Below are 21,776 nucleotides of genomic sequence, written 5' to 3'. Positions count from 1 at the left end.
AGAGTGCTTAGATAGAAAAATGCTAATACGTGCATATTTATGCCCATGTATGTAGACATGTGAAGTGACGTACTGATGACGAGATGTATGTAGAAGCATGTTCTTTGTCTGAAAATGTATAAAAGGCAATGTCAACTCCTTGATCGGGGCTCTGGTTTGCTTTTGGAGAGATTCCACATCTAGAATCTTCAGCTGAAAATAAACCGGACCTTTTGGCCTCTCAAAGGATCGCTCTTGGTGCTATCTCTCGTATCATCTACATCACCACCATACACAATCTACCAATCACAAGATGTAAAACATGACAACAATTATTGTACTTCGAACAAATAAGACAGCACATTGTAATTTGCACTTATTAGAAGAATGTCTATTATTCTCAAATGTCTATAAAAATACTGTAAAAGGAGGACTAGTCAGATCTGGGATTCTCCCCTGGCATTCTATCTTGATTAACAAGCCAATAAACCTCAGATTCTGCCATCATCTCTGCATGTCTTAATTGGTAAACATTGGAGCTGGTATGCTAGGAACAAAAACCCCAGGATTTAGGACAACAATGAGCTCAATTGGGAAACATATTAGCAAATCTATATTTAAAAAGTTGTCAAGTGAGCTTCCAATTGTAAGCATGGGAGAACTCCCTCCAGAATCTCCTTCGCTGTATTCAGGTATCAAACCATTATTTTAACCATAAGAAATGCATAATTTTCACTGGGCCTAAATACTGAAAGGCCCAAAATCCTGCCTGGTCTTGGAATCTAAGCAGGATCTGTTCTGGTTCTTACTTAATGGTAGTCTACCAAGAAGTACCAGGTACTCTAAGCCATATTTCAGAAGAACGAAATGGCAAAACCACCTCTGAGTATTCTCTGCCTTAGAAAACACTATAAAATTAATGGGATCACAGGAAACACAAATATACACAATCTTTACAGTTACATCACTTGTGCTGATTTATTATTGCTTTCCTACTGGGAAAGCCCAATGTGTTTGTAACAAAGAATAGATCAGAATCTCCTTGAAAATAATAATAAAAAACACCTTCCAGCTTTATCTTGTACATATGTAATAAAGGTTAGTTTCATGCTCTTTCCAAATATATATATATATATATATATATATACACACACACACACACACACACACATACATACACACACTCTGATGTTGAGCTACTGTAACATTTGGACTGAACACTAAGCAAAACCAATATTTCAGACAATTTCATCAAATTATACTCAGCATGGTCATAGAAGGAAATAAACATGGAATGCAAATATATGGTTAAGTCTCCAGATCTAATGTGGAAATGTGGAGGCCCAAACTGTAATTTAAGCATGGAGTTGCACCTTAAGCTAGAAACAATTCTAAATTCTAAATGATTTGCCTCATAAAGTGGGGATGTGTAATTCAGGGGTATATCACCGTTTGTTTTTATTCATATGAATTGTTCTGTAACTGCTGCCATTGTTTACCCAGTTCCCCGGTAAATGAAGTGCTTCATCTCTGCATATTTAAAAACAAAGAAAACAAAGAAAAGTGGGGGAAAGAAGAGGGAATAAAATATAAGATAATTTATTTAGGCAAAAATTCATTTTGCCTTTTTACCATGGATACCGTTTTTTTAAAAGTCTTCAAGTATCTATCATAACTTATTTCAATTTTTGCAATTACATTTACATTGGAATTGCATGGTATATTCATTGTGACATCAGATATTTCCAACAATAGAAAATGAACCCTATAGACAAACAGCCCAATTCTGTAGCACATTAGCTCAAATGTAAGTCTCCTGATATAAAATAGGACTTATTTGCAAGACCTTGTGAAAGGCTTGGAGATGCCCTTGAAAATGGGCTACTCTCTTCTCATATGGCTCTCTCCTTCCTCCAGCCCCCAGATGAGTAGCCAAGATTTCTGCTTTTCCACTTGGCATTTGTTTTTCCACATGCTATCCCCAATGGACTTTCAAGCTAGGCCACCATGGGAAATTTATACAGCAACCTCTGTTATTGAGGATCAGAAAACACATTTTTAAAAGGCATTGACAGTAGATGCCAGGGTGGGCTAAGGTGCTATTTTCTTTTCTACTCTCAAGACCCGCTTTCAGGTAAGAACATGGAATGTACTTCAACCACAGAAGAAAACACTAATTAATTGTTCATTCCAGTTTGTTGATAATGTATCAAATACTCATAACAGTATACATTGAAGCAGTTTTTCATAACCTGGTTCTCTCTCGTTATTTTCAGTTATAAGCCCCATCAATTCCAGTAGCCATGGCTCATGGGGAAGACTCATTGGATTGCAAATCCAAAGCACTGGGATGTCACTGAGATGGTGAAAGTTGTGTCAGAGTGCAAAATATATTAGAGGGCAAAATATAGCTTAAGATAAGCACATTAATGAGCCAATTATTTTTATAGGAATTAATGACACATATACTGAAATTACCTATTGAAATAGGTAATTGGTTATATTCTTAATTGTCTGTCTTGTCTGTCTATAAACAGCATTGAATGTTTACTGTATATGTACCCTGTTTCCCCGAAAATAAGACATCCCCGGAAAATAAGACCTAGTAGAGGTTTTGTTGAATTGCTAAATATAAGGCCTCCCCCGAAAGTAAGACCTAGCAAAGTTTTTGTTTGGAAGCATGCCCGGTGCCTGCCAAACAGAACACCAGAGCATGCAGGATCGGTAAATGTACATACCAGTTGTACATGGAAATAATGGTAGTAACAAGAAATTCTTGATAGGATTCACAGTTTGTCTGGTTATGTTGGTTTGTGCTGACAACTACTGTATAGTATATACCCTGTTTCCCCTAAAATAAGACATCCTCAGAAAATAAGACCTAGTAGAAGTTTTGCTGAATTGCTAAATATACGGCCTCCCCCGAAAGTAACACCTAGCAAAGTTTTTGTTTGGAAGCATGCCCGCCGAACAGAACACCAGAGCATGCAGGATTGGTAAATGTACATACCATAAAATGTTGTACATGGAAATATTGGTAGTAACAAGAAATTCTTGATAGGATTCACAGTTTGTCTGGTTATTCTGGTTTATGATGACAACTACTGTACAGTATATAATAAATATTAAAAAAATTGTTCAACAATAAATGTGAATTCTTCTTCATGGAAAAATAAGACATCCCCTGAAAATAAGACCTAGAGCATCTTTGGGAGCAAAACTTAATATAAGACACTGTCTTATTTTTGGGGAAACACGGTAATAAATGTTCATTTTTTTGTTCAACAATAAATGTGAATTCTTCTTCATTGAAAAATAAGACATCCCCTGAAAATAAGACCTAGAGCACCTTTGGGAGCAAAAATTAATATAAGACACTGTCATATTTTCGGGGAAACACGCTATGTTCTGTGATCCACCCTGAGTCCCTTTCGAGGTGAGAAGGGAGGAATAGAAATACTGCAAATAAATAAATAAATAAATAAATAAATAAATAATGTTTAGCATATTGGGACTTAGATAGATTGATAGATCTGTTTATTGATTAGTCCACTGATCATTTCAACAATAAAAGACAAAAACAAAAATACACAGACAAATAGACACTAATCACTAAAACTCCTGTAATAGTTAACTAAAATTAATTAAAACACAATAAAACTTGATTAAATAATAGTTGGTAAAATGGGTTTAAATTACAAGATGAAAGCAGAGGGAGTAGAGTGACGAGTGTAATAGAGTCCACTGGAGAATTTAGATAAGTTCACCACCATGATAAAGGACTCCATTTTGTGAGGTAAAGAGATATCTCAGGTGGGTGGCTTTTATAATGAATTTGGCTATGTAGCAGACTAAGTGTAGATTCTCCCCAGAAAGAATATAAGACAGTTTGACAATTGGGTCATATTTGGGGGTGGGATAGGCCAATATCTTGGATTGAGTTTTTACCAGCCAATGACAAACACAGCATGTCAATAAGAACAATGGCAGTATCTGCATGCATATTCCATGGATATTAAATGACATCAAACTGAATGACATCATAGTAAGATGAATAGAACTTTTGGGAACTGCAAAGCAATTTACACTTCAGGGTGAGGATGTGTAAAATGTGAAAGTTAATAAAAATCTTATCCAATTATGTCCTCCCATCACTAATTACAAGTGGGTATAGTGCACGCGATAGTATGTATGTGTGTGTGCATTAGGCTTGATCGATCCATGAAAAAATTGATTCTAAACTCGTTTCAAAACTAGAGGGGGCAGTTTTTCGTTTTTGTTGCTAATAACGAATTTGGCCCCCAAAATTTTTCGAAATTAACGAAAATTCGTTATTTTCGAAATTAATTCGTTAATGGCGGACGCGCATGCGCGGTGGCCCAAAAACAGCCCGAAGGGGGGGGGACTTAGGGGGCTCTCCCGCCCTCATTTTTTGAGTGATCTTCTTCAAACTTGGTACAGTGGTAGAACACATTTAACACTGATAGCTCACCAAAATGTGGAACGTTTCCCTTATCCTCTGATTTTTGGCAAATTTTCATAGCTTTTATAATAAACCATTTTTTAATAATTGCAGAAATCTGTTCCTGGTTTGAAAGTCTTATTTCCTGTTAAATTGGGTTGTCTTTACTGTGAAAGTCATTGCTCTACTTCAGAAACTTTGTTTTTGTGGCTGAAACTTTGTTAAATTGGTGTAGTCCCTGCATATGTGTGTGTGTAAAGGTATCCCTTGACGTTAAGTTCAGTCATGTCTGACTCTGGGGGTTGTGCTCACCTCCATTTCTAAGCCCAAGAGCCAGTGTTGTCCATAGACACCTCCAAGGTCATGTGGCCGGCATGACTACATGGAGTGCCATTACCTTCCCGCCACAGCGGTACCTATTCATCTACTCACATTGGCATGTTTTCAAGCTGCTAGGTTGGCAGAAGCTGGAGCTAACAGCGGGCGCTCACTCTGCTCCCGGGATTTGAACCTGGGACTTTTCGGTCTGCAAGTTCAGCAGCTCAATGCTTTAATACACTTCGCCATTGGGGCTCATACACATACAATGTGGAGATGGTCCTGGCACAGCACACTTAGGATTATCAGGAAGCGTCCCCGGCTGAGACACAAGCAGCCCCGCTTGTGTTTGAGAGCGGTGAAGGGACAAAGGCACCCCCTTCTTTCCCCAAAAGGAGTTGTATTTTGTACAGGGAAGTATGGGATATGCAACTCTTTCCCAAATTTGGCTTAGGATTATAAGGAAGCGTCCCCGGCTGAGACACAAGCAGCCCCGCTTGTGTTTGAGAGCGGTGAAGGGACAAAGGCACCCCCCCTTCTTTCCCCAAAAGGAGTTGTATTTTGTACAGGGAAGTATGGGATATGCAACTCTTTCCCAAATTTGGCTTAGGATTATCAGGAAGCGTCCCCGGCTGAGACACAAGCAGCCCCGCTTGTGTTTGAGAGCGGTGAAGGGACAAAGGCACCCCCCCTTCTTTCCCCAAAAGGAGTTGTATTTTGTACAGGGAAGTATGGGATATGCAACTCTTTCCCAAACTTGGCTTAGGATTATCAGAAAGCGTCCCCGGCTGAGACACAAGCAGCCCCGCTTGTGTTTGAGAGCGGTGAAGGGACAAAGGCACCCCCCCTTCTTTCCCCAAAAGGAGTTGTATTTTGTACAGGGAAGTATGGGCTATGCAACTCTTTCCCAAACTTGGCTTAGGATTATCAGAAAGCGTCCCTGGCTGAGACACAACAGCCCCGCTTGTGTTTGAGAGCGGTGAAGGGACAAAGGCACCCCCCCTTCTTTCCCCAAAAGGAGTTGTATTTTGTACAGGGAAGTATGGGATATGCAACTCTTTCCCAAACTTGGCTTAGGATTATCAGAAAGCGTCCCTGGCTGAGACACAAGCAGCCCCGCTTGTGTTTGAGAGCGGTGAAGGGACAAAGGCACCCCCTCTTCTTTCCCCAAAAGGAGTTGTATTTTGTACAGGGATGTATGGGATATGCAACTCTTTCCCAAACTTGGCTTAGGATTATCAGGAAGCGTCCCCGGCTGAGACACAAGCAGCCCCGCTTGTGTTTGAGACTGGGGAAGGGACAAAGGCACCCCCTTCTTTCCCCAAAAGGAGTTGTATTTTGTACAGGGAAGTATGGGATATGCAACTCTTTCCCAAACTTGGCTTAGGATTATCAGAAAGCGTCCCTGGCTGAGACACAAGCAGCCCCGCTTGTGTTTGAGAGCAGTGAAGGGACAAAGGCACCCCCCCTTCTTTTCCCAAAAGGAGTTGTATTTTGTACAGGGAAGTATGGGATATGCAACTCTTTCCCAAACTTGGCTTAGGATTATCAGAAAGCGTCCCTGGCTCGGATCCCTTGTTTCCAAAAACACTTTTGCGTGGAAAAAAGAAAGGAGAAAGCCCACCCCGCCCGCAAGAGGAAAAATGGCGCAGCACCAGGAAAAAAACACCCACAGGACAGCCCTTTGCAAAAACAAAAGAAAAAGAAAGACCCAACTAACACACACCACCCAAACTCAGCCAGCCACCCCACCTTTTCTCCCGGTCTTCACACAGCCATGCTGTGACGCAGCAATCTTTCCTGCCTGCCAGTGCCTGCACCAAAATCTCCCTTCCACCCTCTCCAAAATTCCCAGTGCGACTGAGCCACGAGGCGTGTGCAGTCCTACCAGCCCCTCCCCCTGGTTAAACGTGCTCTCTGATTGGCTACAAGGTGCAAACAACACGCTAGATTGCCCCAGTGGACTTAAACAAGTTTGGATGATTTGCCAAAGCATTTTTTAAAAATGAAAAAAAAGGCGCCATAACGGAAAACGGCCAATCGCGGTTCGAAACCGCGATATCCAGGCGTGTGGACAACCAAGGTTCGATATTGCTTCAAAACAAACGAAAATAACGAATCAATAACGGTAAACGGGGAAAACGAATTATTTGAGCAAGCCTAGTGTGCATGAATGCATCTGTGTGAATCATTATTATGCCCTATTTAAATTTATTTGTAATAAACATCAGAAAGGTCTGAATCCTGAGGCCCTTGATAGCTTTGTATGATGTGTGGATGTTGATCTATGTACGTATTTTATAACTCCTAGTCAAAGAGTTCATGTAATGAAGCAGCTTGCATCTTTACAAGGAGACGGAAATATGAATTGTTATTGCTAATTATCCTGTTTATGTTTCATACAGTGGCAAATGAAAATGATGGGCACAAAAATAATTACATACTAAAGGCTACAATGACATTCTCTCCCTCTCTCCCCCCTTCTGAGAATTATACACTTGAGAGCTAAAGGAAGAGCTGGGCTGGAGGGGGAAACAATATTAAGTTGAACATTCTTATTTGATTATTATGAACTCATCTTAAAAACAAAACAGGCGTTTTGTGGCACTGGTGAATTTCTAATCAGATAGTTTGAAGACATTCGGGAAGCTGACAAATACTCCTAACAGAACATATAAAATGCTGGTGGCATTATCATTAAAGAGACATGGAGCCCCAAGTAGCAAATTAAGGAAAGTTTGCATTTTTCTCTGAAGAAACTTTGAATTTTAACCATACCTAAACAGTTCAATTCTTTCTTTCTTTTTTTCTTTTTGGAAAGTACTGCAATTGTATAGACTTGGAGTAAGCAATGGAAGGAAATGACGCATGACAATTTGATGTACAAAGGCTTGAAGATAGCAATATTGATTTTATTTAGATGAAAATAATTTAACAGAAGCCCCTGGCATGTGTAAACATTCAGCAAAAATAATATAAAATAAAAATGAATGAGGTTGAATCTTGTAATATAGGATATGAGAGGGAAGCACAGTCGGTTAGCTTCTTCCTACCTCCTCAGTTTTGGGCCATTTTTCTACTGTCTTCCATTTGAGATTTAACAGATTTTATAACTGAAATATATACATTACAATAATAATTAAAATACGGGTATAACTAGATATCACCCTTGCCCTTGGGCTCATATACTTCTCCCCTCTCGTATTCTGATATTACCAAGGAGAGGATTTTCAGGGCCCTTCAATGATGGCCTAATATTTGGTTCTGAAAGTAGCAAGAATGGAGAGAAACCTGATGCTGACACAAAGTGGCTACTTTTGACTACCTCCTTAGTCTTTCCTTTGGTGAAATATTTGAGTTACAAAGGCAGTCAATTAGTTGGGTTGCTCCCCAACTGACCACTTACTAGAAAGTAAACCCAGGGTACTTCCACCTGGATCTCAGAATTTTATAAGTCCTGCCATCTTCACAGGTCTCTTCTGTCCCAGGACAAGATGGAGGGTAGATAAGTGACATCCAGTGGAATTTTTTTAAAAAATAAAAAAAAATCACTTTGTTATGTTCTGAAACGCATATGCTCACATGCAAATATTTTAATATAAATAAAAGCAGATTCACATGCGCACATATAATATTCAGCACATAATAGAGGAAACGTTTTTTTAAAAAAATCTGTGGGATTTCTCTTTCCCTAATTGTTTGTTCAAGCTCTGTTTAATATTATAATGTTTAAAATAAAGAATTTCAGAGAGTTCTAATTGCTCTCCATTTGTGCTTCCTTTAATTTGGCCATGTATCTGTTTCACAGCCCAATCAGCTGATCAATGGACATGTGCTGGAACAGTCACATGTTTTTGGTGAGTGCAGGGATATACAGTGATGCGAATATGCACATTTTTGGGCTGGAATAGAGATAAAAGATGATTTTTTTATCATGTGTTTTTCAACCGTTGTAGTGAATCAAATCGCATTTAGCGATAATGTCATGTAACCACCCCCATTTTGATCATGAGAAATCCCATGTTTTAGGTACAGTTACTCCCTTATCTCACAGTTACTCCCTTATTTCTCTTTATCTCTCAGGGGAGTCCTCCTCCTTCTCTGACATTTCTGCTTCTCTTTATCAAATGTTTCTTCTCTCCCCCAAGGTTCTCCTTTCTCTCTGTATTCTTATACAGTAGAGTCTCACTTATCCAACACTTGCTTATCCAACATTCTGGATTATCCAACGTATTTTTGTAGTCAATGTTTTCAATACATCGTGATATTTTGGTGCTAAATTTGTAAATACAATAATTACTACATGGCATTACTGTGCATTGAACTACTTTTTCTGTCAAATTTGTTGTATAACATAATGTTTTGGTGCTTAATTTGTAAAATCATAACCTAACTCGACGTTTAATAGGCTTTTCCATAATCTCTCCTTATTATCCAACATATTCGCTTATCCAACGTTCTGCCGGCCTGTTTACGTTGGATAAGCAAGACTCCACTGTATCTCCAAGTAACACTTCTTTCCTCTCTCTCTCTCTCTCTCTCTCTCTCTCTCTCTCTCATTCTCTCTCTCTCTCATTATCCCCATTATGAGAGATAAGGGCATTCTTGACAGAGATTTGAACAGAATACTTGAAATGAAAAATAAACTATGGACTATGTGCAGTCCCAAGTTTCCCAGTCATGTACTTCTGGACACTGCTCTGCCCATTAAAAATGAATATAATTCCCTATATATTGTAAAGTTGTGCTAGTCAGACAAATATGTCTTGCAAGCAAAAGTATAATAAGTACCTCCAGGACTTTACTTAGGAGGAGATTTTTCACTAAACGACCATAAGCAAGCTCAGAGTTTTAGTGGGTTTTGTTTGTACTTGATTTATAGGAAGCACACATTATGAATGATGGATTCAGAGTTTTTTCTTGACCACACTTTCTACCATTATGACCCATTGCCTGAAGTAATTTAGTGCACTGCAAGCAGAGAAGCACTTGGCTATCATTTTGTAAAAAGAACTGTGTAGTATGATGATAACATCCATAGAGAAAACAACATAATATATCATGATTATGAGCTGAGTGGCACAAAACAAACTAATATTTTGCAGTGGCCAGATGTAAAAAAAAAGGACCTGGTTCCTACACTTTTAAGGGAGAATTGTACATTCTTTTCAAATACATGGAAGCCCCAAAGCCTTTAGAGGTAGTTCTTAATGGCTGGATCTACACTGTACTATATTCCAGGATCAGATCCCAACTTGTGTGGCCTGAGTCACTCAGTTTTAGCAAAAAATGAGAGCACACTGCTGTTTCTAGAAGCCTCCTGCTGCATTCATTTGCATTTTCAATTGGTTGCAGTCCTGCCATATAATATTTAACTCATTTCTGAGAATGAAAAATTGATATGTGACCATTTCCCCGTTTTTGGTAATCCATGTGATTCCCAGAGGTTTCTGGGGTTCTCCCCAGAATTGCTACAATTGCTTGCCCCTGGTCTAATTGGAAAAGCTATTTTTCAGGATCATAGCCAGTGTGACTGCTGTTTCTGTGAGATAGCTGCTTTGAAAGAAATTTTGTTAGGGGACTATTTGGATGTAACTTTACACAATCCTTTAAAAATATTTATTTACGTGCTTATTGCTTTAACTGTACTAATCTGAGGCTAGACATCATTCCTGATGCATCTGGACTTTTGGCCCAAGGTTTTCCAGTTTCTGATCTCTAATGGTGTGCCAAAGTGTTTATGTGCTACAGTTCATGAAAAATATTGGGAGGAGATTGCCTGTAGCATTCTGTCTTATTATTTGCTTCACTTTCCCTTTGTGTGTGTGTGTGTGTTTTGCTAAAAAGCTTGCAGTTGTTTGGAGAAATCAAAATATGGTATCTGGTAGGGTATTTTTTCTTTCTTTTTTGTCTGAGTAGCACATTGTGGTTTTGCAGCTATTTCTTTTCTTTCATGCATTTCTTTAACTTGCTTGTCTTTTCTTAGCTACTATATCAGTTCCATGGGATTTTTTTAAAAAATAAAACAAAAACACAGAAGGGGAAATTTGTTTGGTTCAAAAGCTAAATTATTCAGAGCTTAAAGCTTTGGGGAGTTCTTTCAGCTTGAGAGAAATACCAGGTGGTTTTTAAATGTTATTTCTGAGCATGTACTTTGCCCTGGGCATGTTGGGTTTTTGTATAGTCCAATTATTTCAGTAACTTACATTTATGGGCACAAAAGTGCTAATCATTATGATAGTAATGTTTGCAATAACATCTTGTGTTTGGGGACAGAAAATGATGCCAATTCAAAGAATGTTAAATAATTATCTAACTTGTGTTTGATTAGTTAGTGGTTCTCAAGGAGTGTGTTTAGGGGTGATAGGCAGAGGCTGGATCTATACTGCCCTATATTCCAGTATCTGATCCTATATTATTTTCTTATCCCAGATCAGAGATTTCCTGTGCATAGAGGCTACAGCTCAGAAGTAACTAACACCAATGAATAACTGAATTATAAATATGAAGCTGCTAGCAATTACTTTTTCACATTAATAAAGAAGTATGATGTTATAATAGCAGGGATAATTCTTTTTCTTTTGTGGTGTGACAGCAAGTTTGGATTACCGTTACACTTAGGGGAATACAACCTGACAAACATTACCAGAAAGATATTATGCTGTTCCTTGTATTGCTCTTTTGTGGGTGTTGAGGCAACAAAAAGATAGTCAGAGGAAAATATGTTTTGTATTATAGGTACTATGGGTGTGCGATCTGTGAAAAAAATGTTTCAGAATCATTACAAACTTGGGGGGGGTGTTTTGATTCTAAAGTGTTTCTAGAGTATTGTTCATGAAAATTTCGTGACTATAATGAGCATCTATTGGGGTGGAAGTGCTACAATGGTTGAACACATTTACCACTGTTAGTCCATTAAGTTTCAGACTGTTCCACTTATCCATAGATTTCTGGGGAATGTTCACATTTTTTTTAAAACAACATTCTTTAAACAAAAACTACAAGAACTATATCCTTGAATTTTCTATACCGTGACCCAAGATAACAGGGTATCATTCTTCTAACTTTCAGAAATATTCATACCTCTATTGATTTTGGAGAATTTTAAATATAGTTTTGACAAAAACATTTTTTAAAACCACAACAGCTATCTCATTGAATGTCTCTCATATTAAGAACATCCATTTAGGGATTTCTTCCCAGCCCAGCATAGAGATTTATTTACTAGAAGTATCAGTCAGTCCTCCTCTTTGCAGATTCAACAATTTATTGGAACTCTGGCTGGCTGCTGCTAAAGGTAAAGGTTTCCCCTGACATTAAGTCCAGTTATGTCTGACTCTGGGGGTTGGTGCTCATCTCTATTTTTAAGCCGAAGAGCCGGCGTTGTCTGTAGACACCTCCAAGGTCATGTGGCCGGCATGACTGCATGGAGTGCCATTACCTTCCCTCTGGAGCGGTACCTATTGATCTACTCACATTGGCATGTTTTCGAACTGCTAGGTTGGCAGAAGCTGGAGCAAATAGCGGGCGCTCACTCCGCTCCCGGGATTTGAATCTGCAACCTTTCGGTCTGCAAGTTCAGCAGCTCAGTGCTTGAACACACTTCGCCACCGGGGCTCCTGGCTGCTGCTATGGAGGGACAAATCTCTCCCCTATCCTGATTGGGCTTTCTGATGGTGAACAGAATGCTGGGAAATGTAGTTTAGGGCAGGACCCTTTGAATTCTCTGCCATAAGGCTCCTTGCCTTTCTAAACAACTTTTCTCAGCAATCTGTGCTTTCTCAGTCTCTTTCCCAGTGAACTCTGCTTTCTCTCTGATGCTTCCCTCCCCTAATGGTGAGAGGCTATTAATTTAAAGAGGAAAGGTAGCTTTTTTGGCTTTGCTTTGCTAGCTTGTGCTGAAAGTGAAACTGAATTTGGGAGGCTTCTAAGGTTTACAAAATTCAAACAAAAAAGTATTGGGTAAGTTTAGATTCTTAAATTTTTGGTGCAGGCCACACCCACATCTGGGATATTGCATTGTAGGTATGAATTTAATGAATTTGATCTGACTTTTGGGGACTAACAAAAATTTTGCACACCCCTAATAGGTACCAATAGCTTTAAGAATGTTATGGAATCATGGGAGTTGTAGTTTTACAAGATTTTTTAGCCTTCTATGTCAAAAAGTGTTGGTACCTCACTAAACTACAACTCTGATTATTTTATAGCATTGAGCCATGGCAGTTAAAATGGTGTCAAATTGCAATAATTCTGCAGTGTAGATGCATCCCAATTCAATGAGTGGTAGGGTATGAGAGATATGAGGGAAATGCACTGTCACTTTTTAAAAGCAAAAAAAAAAAACAACCATTAGATTTACTCAAACTGCATATATTTTGTTATACAAAAAAGCAGGTTTGTGGCTACTAATTCACATAATTTTGAGATTATTTTCTCTCTGTAAAATGAAATAACGTGTATCTCATTTAAGATTCTCTGGCAGGACTTCATTTATTTAATTCTTTGAATAAATATATCTGTTAATTCCAGCTAAAATGTGTACCTTGAATTAATGGAAGTTGTTAAGTGAACGTTTATGTAAGTCCTATTGATTCATTGTGTTAGAATGTTAGTTTTCTTCTGTTCTGACTGATATGCGCCCCATTGATACTGATCATCTACGTCATGTAGCTCAGTCCCACAATGGCCACAGTATGTGGGGTAACACTAACTTAATGTAGCCTTTTCTCACATTCACAAACTTTGAGGAAAGTTCAAAATCTGCTCTAGTATAATGCAGACATTCCAGACACTTGGACTGTCAACACATTTCCCACTTTTTAGTAAAGTAGCTGAAAAGCGAGGAGAAAATTTCCCCTTCCCCATAAGACTTCTTATGGGCCCGGGCTGTGGTGCAGGCTGGTGAGCAGCCAGCTGCAGCCAGCTGCAACAAATCACTCTGACCAAGAGGTCATGAGTTCGAGGCCAGCTCGGAGCCTACGTTTGTCTTTGTCTTTGTTCTGTGTTAAGGCATTGAATGTTTGCCTTATATGTGTAATGTGATCCGCCCTGAGTCCCCTTCGGGGTGAGAAGGGCGGAATATAAATACTGTAATCATAATAATATCCTGGATGTCTGTCCTGCTGTAAATTGTCATTAGAGGATGTCTGATGTGTGATTTTCAAAAGTAGAAGTGGTTGGCAGGCAGCAAGAAGTTCCACTTTTGAGAGTATTTCAGGTTTGAGAATTCTGGAAAAGAGAGGCTCAACTTGTGGCACATTTTAATCTAAATCTTCAATGGCTAGAGAAGATTGCTTTTTAATGTTTTAAAAATGTTTCATATGAGCAATGCTTTAACATATGCTGGAAAACAAGGAATGGAAGGAGAAAGCTGAAGGTTACACAACCTTTCTTGCACCCCTTCTACTAGACTGTCTACTGGCCTCATTTGTTGTAGAGGGTGCTCTCCATTTACGATTGCTTAGAAGAAAGATTCATCTATTTCTCTGGTACAATTTTGCAAAGTGGAACTTTGAAAAGGCAATATCCAAGAAACCTAGGTTAAGTTAATGATACCCATATAAGCAACTCCCAACATAGTATGTTTGATCATACTTTTGTTCTTGATGGCTGTTTTAACAATCCTTGCCAATGAACCTTATACAACTTGTTTTGTAGTTTCTCATTTTTGAAAGCTGTTCTGGTTTTTGTTAAATGGTTCAGACATTTCATGTTAATGGGACTGATTTGATGAGATTAAGACAAGAGAGACAGCTTATATAGCCAGATTTTATTTGATTAAACAAGCTAACTAGGTCTCCCAAAGGTATTTCAAATTAGAAATATAAACCATACAGTCCAGATTTGGGATTTTTAAAGCTCCACTCAACTGGTCATAATGCAGCTGAACAAAATGAAAAGGGGTAGACTTAAATTGTATTGAGTTGAGAAATGGTTGTATTTGAGCCAAAAGGAATTTAGTAAAAAATTATTTCAGGCTATAGCACATTCATGGTTCACTCATATATCAATGATATTATGTATGAGTATGCAATGAATCTCACAATTTGCATGTCATTCCAGTTTTGAGTAGTTATATTTCATGTTAAAAATGAAGAGGATAATATATATTGGCCAACAAGGCCCATTTTAATGCTGTTTAACAACAAAGCACATGTTTCATTTTTGTTCTTCAAAGTGGTGAGCTGTGTTAAGGGATTAGATAGATACAAGCGGATTGCTCCACTGACATTTCATCTCATTCCAATGAGCTAAGCGATTGCAGCTGGAGCAAAGTGCAGTCCATCTGTCCTAGAAATTAAACTTTAAATGAAATTTAAACTGTTGAGATAGAATAGCAGCTAGTAATATGTCAATCCCAATGATAAAACTGCTCAGGCTTCCAGATTTCCAGATATGGGGGAAAGAATGGACCATTTCTTGTTAATGAGATGCTGTCGGATATGGATCAACAGCAGAAATATCCTGGGTCATTTCCATTTCCAATGCAGAGTGTCACCTTAACTTCCTAATGCTACTGCAAAGGTAGGAGGTATGGAGAAATTTCATCTGAAGCATCAGACCTTTTTGGTAGGCCAGTTTGTTCAATCAAGGTTGGATCAATGATATACAAAATAAAACTATTTCACTTGGACAACAATTGGAAGTTTTACTAAGGCTGAATCTACACTGCTCTATATCCCAGGATCTGATCTCATATTATTTGCTTTGAACTAGATTATATGAGTCTACATTGCCAGATAGTCTGGGATAATCAGATAATCTGGTATCAGATCATGAGATATAGGGCAGTGTGCCTACTGGAGGACTGGGCTGCATCCTCAGCCCCCTCTGAGAAAGCTCCTGAAAGCATCATTTTGAGGATACAGTCAGCCCCTTCCAGTAAATTGATTGGGGAAATAGGGAGCTGAAAGAGGAGTGTGGGGTGCTATCCCAGTCCTTTGAGCTCTTATAGCTCGAAGAACCAGAATGGCAATGGGAATTGGCCCTCGGGATCTCAGAAGGTGGTACCGAGAGTCAATCTCCACAGGCCCAACACCTTAACAGACCTGAACCTTGCAGTAAGGTCCAGATCAGTTGAGGTGTTTTTTAAATCCGGAGTAAAATTTTATATAATGTGATTTTATTCTGTAATGGTATCTGTTTTATATGAATTGTTGTTTTGTAGATTGTTTTATATGAATTGTTGTTTTTATATTGTTTTTAGGCATTGAATTTTTGCCTATTTACTGTAAGCCACTTTGAGTCCCCTTGGGGAGAAAGGCGGGGTAAAAATGATGTAAATAATAAATAAATAAATAAATAAATAAATAAACAAACAAACAGAGAAATCCCAGTTTACTCTGGTTAATCTGCAACTCATCCCGGGTTTCAGACCTGAGTGGAAGGGCCCTAAGACACCATCTAAACATTTTCCAAGTGCAGGGACTTCTTAAGAAATCCAGTGTTCTCTACCTCATAATGGGGCAGCAATTTCACATAGGCAAGTTGAATCTAAAGGAAATTTCTTTTCTGTTACTAATGGAGTGAACATTTTATTACTTGTCTTTTATTGCGATATTAGGTATAAAATTTGATAGGTCTTTAAGCAATAGTATATGAAATTCCACTATCATCTGAACCACTGTTTCTGTTAATGCCCCATTTAAGTATCACCAAACATACTTTTGAAGGTATCTTGACATTATCCTTTTTTGAATGTTGCTATCTGTGTGGTCTGAGGGTGTTTTAAAAGGCAAATGAATGTGGCAATTCAAAACAGGTTGGAAACAGAAATAAACATCACAGGACAATAGAATAATAGCTGGATTTGGAGCATTTTCCTTTTGGATTTTGAAGGAAGCAGTGGACTTTCTTTCACACTGGTCAGACCAATACTGGAGCTGCAGAGGCCCCCTCGGTGGGTTGTATTGCAGAATATTCCTGCCAACAAACCAACCTTTTCATATGATATGTTTAATATCATCCAACATATCAATCAGTACATGCTGCAAAAAAGAAAAAGAAAAAAGAGATAGAAGTCATGGTTAAGGGAGGTGAATTGCCTCTATTCCCCACCCACCCTTTTCTCTCATATCAACTCTGCAAACCTTGTAAAACATATTAACAAAAGATAAATGTGGGTTTGATTGTGTGTCCTGTGGAGTATGATCAGTTGTATAGCAGTATTTAGACATGCACTCCTTCTGACATTCCCCTCCTCATGACCTTCAAGGAGCATGTAGTAATGAAGGCAGCTGTGCTGATCCATATCAATAAACAAGTTCTTGAAGTTTGCATCAATAGCAGATCATTTTTAAAGCTAATGAGTCTTAAGTACCCATTCAGGACCAAGACTCTCTTATATACATTTCATTACAAGGAATTGCTCAAAAGAATATTGTTACTAAAACTCAAGCTCCCTTTGCCCAGTTACTATGAGGATTGCATGGGGTGGGTGACATATGTTGCCATATGGCCTCTGTTCATTTTAGCCCTGTGAACTCAGTCATGGCATTGATAAAGATACGTTTTCCAGTCAACTATTGTCCATTTGTAGCTTACATCAGCTTGAACTGAAATGTCAAAATAGGATGTTGAGAAGTTTCTTCACGCTTTGTTTGGGAGATGTCCGCAATTTCCAGGTTAGTCACAAAATTCAGAGAATTTAGTTCCTTTGGTTATATAGAATGGTTGTTTAGGAGAAATTGTGGAAGGTTTTTTTTTTTTTTACATGGCATTCACTCAGAGGCATTTACCTTGAAATGGTGTGGAAGGAATCCAATTATAAAATATTATAAACCTCAGTATGCATTTGCAATACATGAAACATTCTTGGTACAAAGTGGGAACTGAAAGGTGGTATTGGCATGACTCAGTATAGTTCAGCAGCTGGGAATGTTTTCACTCCTCAAATGTTTTGGATTATAATGCCCATAATTCCTTATTGCTAACTCTGCCAATGAAGCTTTTGGAAGTTGGTTTTCAAGGCATGAGAGCCAAAGAATATCCACTCCTTAATATAGCTGATGTAAATCCTTTATACTGGTTCTTTCCTGCTCCTTTCCCCATGGAATAATCTTTAAGCTTCATAGTTTCATAAGCAATGTTTTTTTGTTCTCATGTACATAATGAGATCTGAGCATGCTTGTTTCATTTTGATATAAAAGGGGCTCAAATCAGACACAGAAAAGGTAGCTGTGGTCTGGTTTCAAAAATGATAATATTTTGCAGTCATGTTGTTCAGTGAAGGTGGACTTGTTCTGCATACCAAACGCAGGAAAGCAACACAAAGTGTAAATGGTGAATAGTTACAAATTAGCATTCCTCGCACTCGATTGTGTAGACCTGACAGAATGCCCGACTGATGTGATCTGAATGAATGTTCAACTCACACCCAACCCTTCTCCAGAAGCTTAGGTTTGGCCTGGTTTGCATTGCAAATTAATAAGGCTGGATTTCTTCACCTCTATCATGCCTGTTTCCATTAAGCTTTGCATATGAGTTATATTTAGGCTTAGGAAATTTCCACATTAGAAGCACTGAGAGAAAATGAGATGGTTATAAAAATGCACAGAAAACCTGCAAGGAAATTACTTTGGTTACTGCGCTGAATTCTGGTTTTGGAAAAGGGATTCCCTAAATGCTAAATTGTGAGAACTTTCTAGGTGGGCAGACAGGTTGCTTGCACTCTTTTTATTAGCTTTGTATATAGGGGATGTGCCCAAAACCTAACCTGTTATGACACTTAATCTAACACATTTAACTAGTTTAATTTTTATTTTAATCTCTTACCTGTATTGATGCCTTGCCATCTTGTATACTCAATATGGTTTGAATGAAGGTCCAAAACATTTTGAGACCAGGATTCAAATTTTCCTTGCCATCCAAGAGACACACTTGGTAATCTTGGGCAAGTCACATTTGTTGAACCTAATGGAAAACTTTTTGGCCAAGAAAATCTTCTAATGGGGTTGCCTTTGGGTTATCAATAGCCAGAAGCCATTTGAAGTCATACAATCTCAAGACTAGTACTGGTTTAGATTATTAAAATACTCTTAAGAGTGTTTGTCTATTTAACTTGAGACTATGAGTCTGCCATTCCAGTAGAAGAGGGAGCTTAGTAAATATGAATTCATTAACTTTCTATGCTGGCCGTCAAGCCCTTTATTGTCTACAGTTACCACCTTTATCTTTTGGGTCCTGCATGTTTGTCTCGCATGGAATTGGACACTTGAGGTAATCAGAGACTTGCCAGCATAGCTACACCATTATTTCCTTATGGACTGTGCCCTTTGTAACCAATAGGGCTGTGCAAAAAGTTTGATGTAGGTCGTAAATCATATGTGTTTTGGAAAATTCGTACTTACTACCTGTTTCATTAACCCTGCGCAGCACCCCCCCTCCCCCAAACACAAATGAATTACATCAAGCATTTACTGAGTTTTCATAAGAAGTTTATTTCTCTTTGTAAATCACAGTGAGTCAGATTCAGCGCAAGCAAACTCTACTGGACAGAGCAGGCAAATATGGTATGTCACATGTTCTTGTTAGCCTATCAGGATTGAGGGAGAGGGGAAGGAAGGTAGCACTCCTGGTATTTCTTTTAAATCCAGGAGCCATGTTGTTTCTGTCACCGTTGCAAGTGGGCTGGGAGAAAGCGAGGAGGGAGACTGAGAGTAGCGAGTAACTAGGAGCTGAATTTGTCAATTCTCAAAAGCCTTTGGATGTGCCATGTAAGCTTTGTTTGCCTCAGTTTAGGATTCCTTTTCGGATTGCCACAGCTAAGTTTAGGTTCTTATATGTGGTGCTGCCTTTAACCAGCCAGCCATATCAGCTTTGATAAGCCATATAGGAGAAAAACTATGCAAGAGTCTAAGCTCAGGATCACCAAAGCATCTCCCTCCTCCCCCTTAGTATGTGTGTTTTGTGGAGTTAGGAGAGAAAGAGACAACAAAACTTTCAAAATTCATTAAAATTAGTGGATGTGTGAATCTTTCTGAAACTTGGGTGGAAGGATGCCTTGGATATGTTGGGTTATTGTAGAAAAATCCAACGGTCTTGTAGGATTTTTTTTTTAAAAAAAAACAAAAAACAATGGACCTCAGCATGCTGAATTAGAAGGGGGGAGGGTTTTCATTCTCTCCCCATTTCTTCTCCCATGGTATGCTGGAATAAGTTATGTGCCATGTCACAGCTGGGGATTGCCATGACACAGGGGGTTGTGGTGACATCCAGAGTTATTACCTTGCAGCACCAAACCATATTTGACACAGCTGGGCAGTAAGGATTCCCTCCCAACTCCAGGGCATCTGATAAGAGTCCCTGTGCAGTCTCTATATGAACCCGATCTGATGCCCAGGACACCCAATTGGGCTTGATCTGTGCAAAAGGGACCAGAGTTTGCTGGAAACTTTGAAGTTTCTTGAGGTTTATGGACTGTTGGATTAGGTTCAATTAATCCCAATCTGCAATTGAGAATGGACTCTGGCATATAATTACATTGAAAAGGAATGATATGGATCACTTCTGGCCAGCTACGGAGTTTCATCTGAACTCCTGGCCATCGTGTTGACGTAAGAGTGGGGTGCACACATGACCAGCAAGAAGAAGAAGAAGAAGAAGGGGAGATGGCCTTCTCCTGCTTGCTTGTTGTGCAGGCACTGCATGCTTACATCAGCAACATCCAAGAGCTCAGACAAAGATCTGTGGTTGGTTAGAAGCAACAGCGGTGTTAGCAAGAACATGGAGGAGATAACAGTGCAGCAAAGCAGATGCAGTTCTAGGCTATCCAGATTGTTCCTCGATTCAACACAAATGGCATGCACAGCAAACCCAATATGTTCTCTTTCCCAATATGCAGTTCCTTAAATGAACTTTTTGTTTACTGAAGATGATATTTTGCTCCTGGTTTTAAATACCAATTTCCATGCAAGCTACCAGGGGGGAAAAACACAAAAAGCCCCGGCAACCATCATATTATAAAGCTTCTTTTTTGAATCACATGGCAGTCAAAGGAAAAATGGCAACCAATTATTGGATTCCACAGTTTAGTTTTTGTTACTTAGTTCTCTGGGTAAAGAAAAAGGGACTGTGAAAATGGCTTCCCTCTGCTTTTGTCTCTGGGGGCTTCTCAAGGCTTATGGTCTTGCCTTGTAGGTGTCTGTCCTTGCCATGAGAAAAGCATGAACGTAGGAGACTGCAATCAAATGGCATTGTTCCCAACATCTGCTGCTTAGCTGAGCATGTATAAAAAGTTTATATAACAAACCAAGAGAATCCCAGTTCTCTTCGAAGTCTGTGATAATGGTTGTGCTACCTGGCCTTCCTGAGTTTGCAATCACCAGGTTGCCTTCTGTACAGAACTGATTAGACAAGACAGGAAGGGACAGAAGGATTTTTTTTAAAAAAAAGATTAATGACAGTTTAGGAACTTAGCTTTTTTAGTCAATGAATTGATTGATTTTAAATACATGTGAATGTTTACCCAAATCTCATTATCGCTAGCTTTTTGAAAATAGAAGACAATAGAAGGTAAATGTTAGTTTACTAAATGAAAACTTCTGCCAATTGTTACAAAGTCACAAACACACACAGGGGAAGATGGTGAAGATTAAATGGCTAAAAGTGGGCAACTAGCATAGATCATTCAGATTTTTACTTTAGACCCTCTTTGTGGGTGGAATGCAATTACAAGTTAACACTGCACAATGTATCCTTTCTACTTAGGATTGTTTGGTTTAAATATGTATATGTAAGCAGTGGTAAATGGTAATGAGAGGCTACATTTACAGATATTTGAATAGCTTCTGTGCAATGAAATCCTCTTCTTAAAACAAACATTGCTTTCTGCTGCTAGCTGTGAATAGTACAGTACTTATTTTTAAAGGGTTTTGATTCAAAATTAGCAATGCCTAGTATAGTATCACTGAAATCCACAGTATTTTACTACAATCATTTATTTTTACGTGCCTTCTCTAAACATTTTAATAATGCATCCAAGCCTACAATTTTAATTATATTTATTGATTGGTCA

The sequence above is a fragment of the Anolis carolinensis genome, chromosome 4 (genome assembly GCF_035594765.1).
Source record: "Anolis carolinensis isolate JA03-04 chromosome 4, rAnoCar3.1.pri, whole genome shotgun sequence".
Taxonomy (NCBI): domain Eukaryota; kingdom Metazoa; phylum Chordata; class Lepidosauria; order Squamata; family Dactyloidae; genus Anolis; species Anolis carolinensis.
This window is presented reverse-complemented; position numbering follows the sequence as displayed.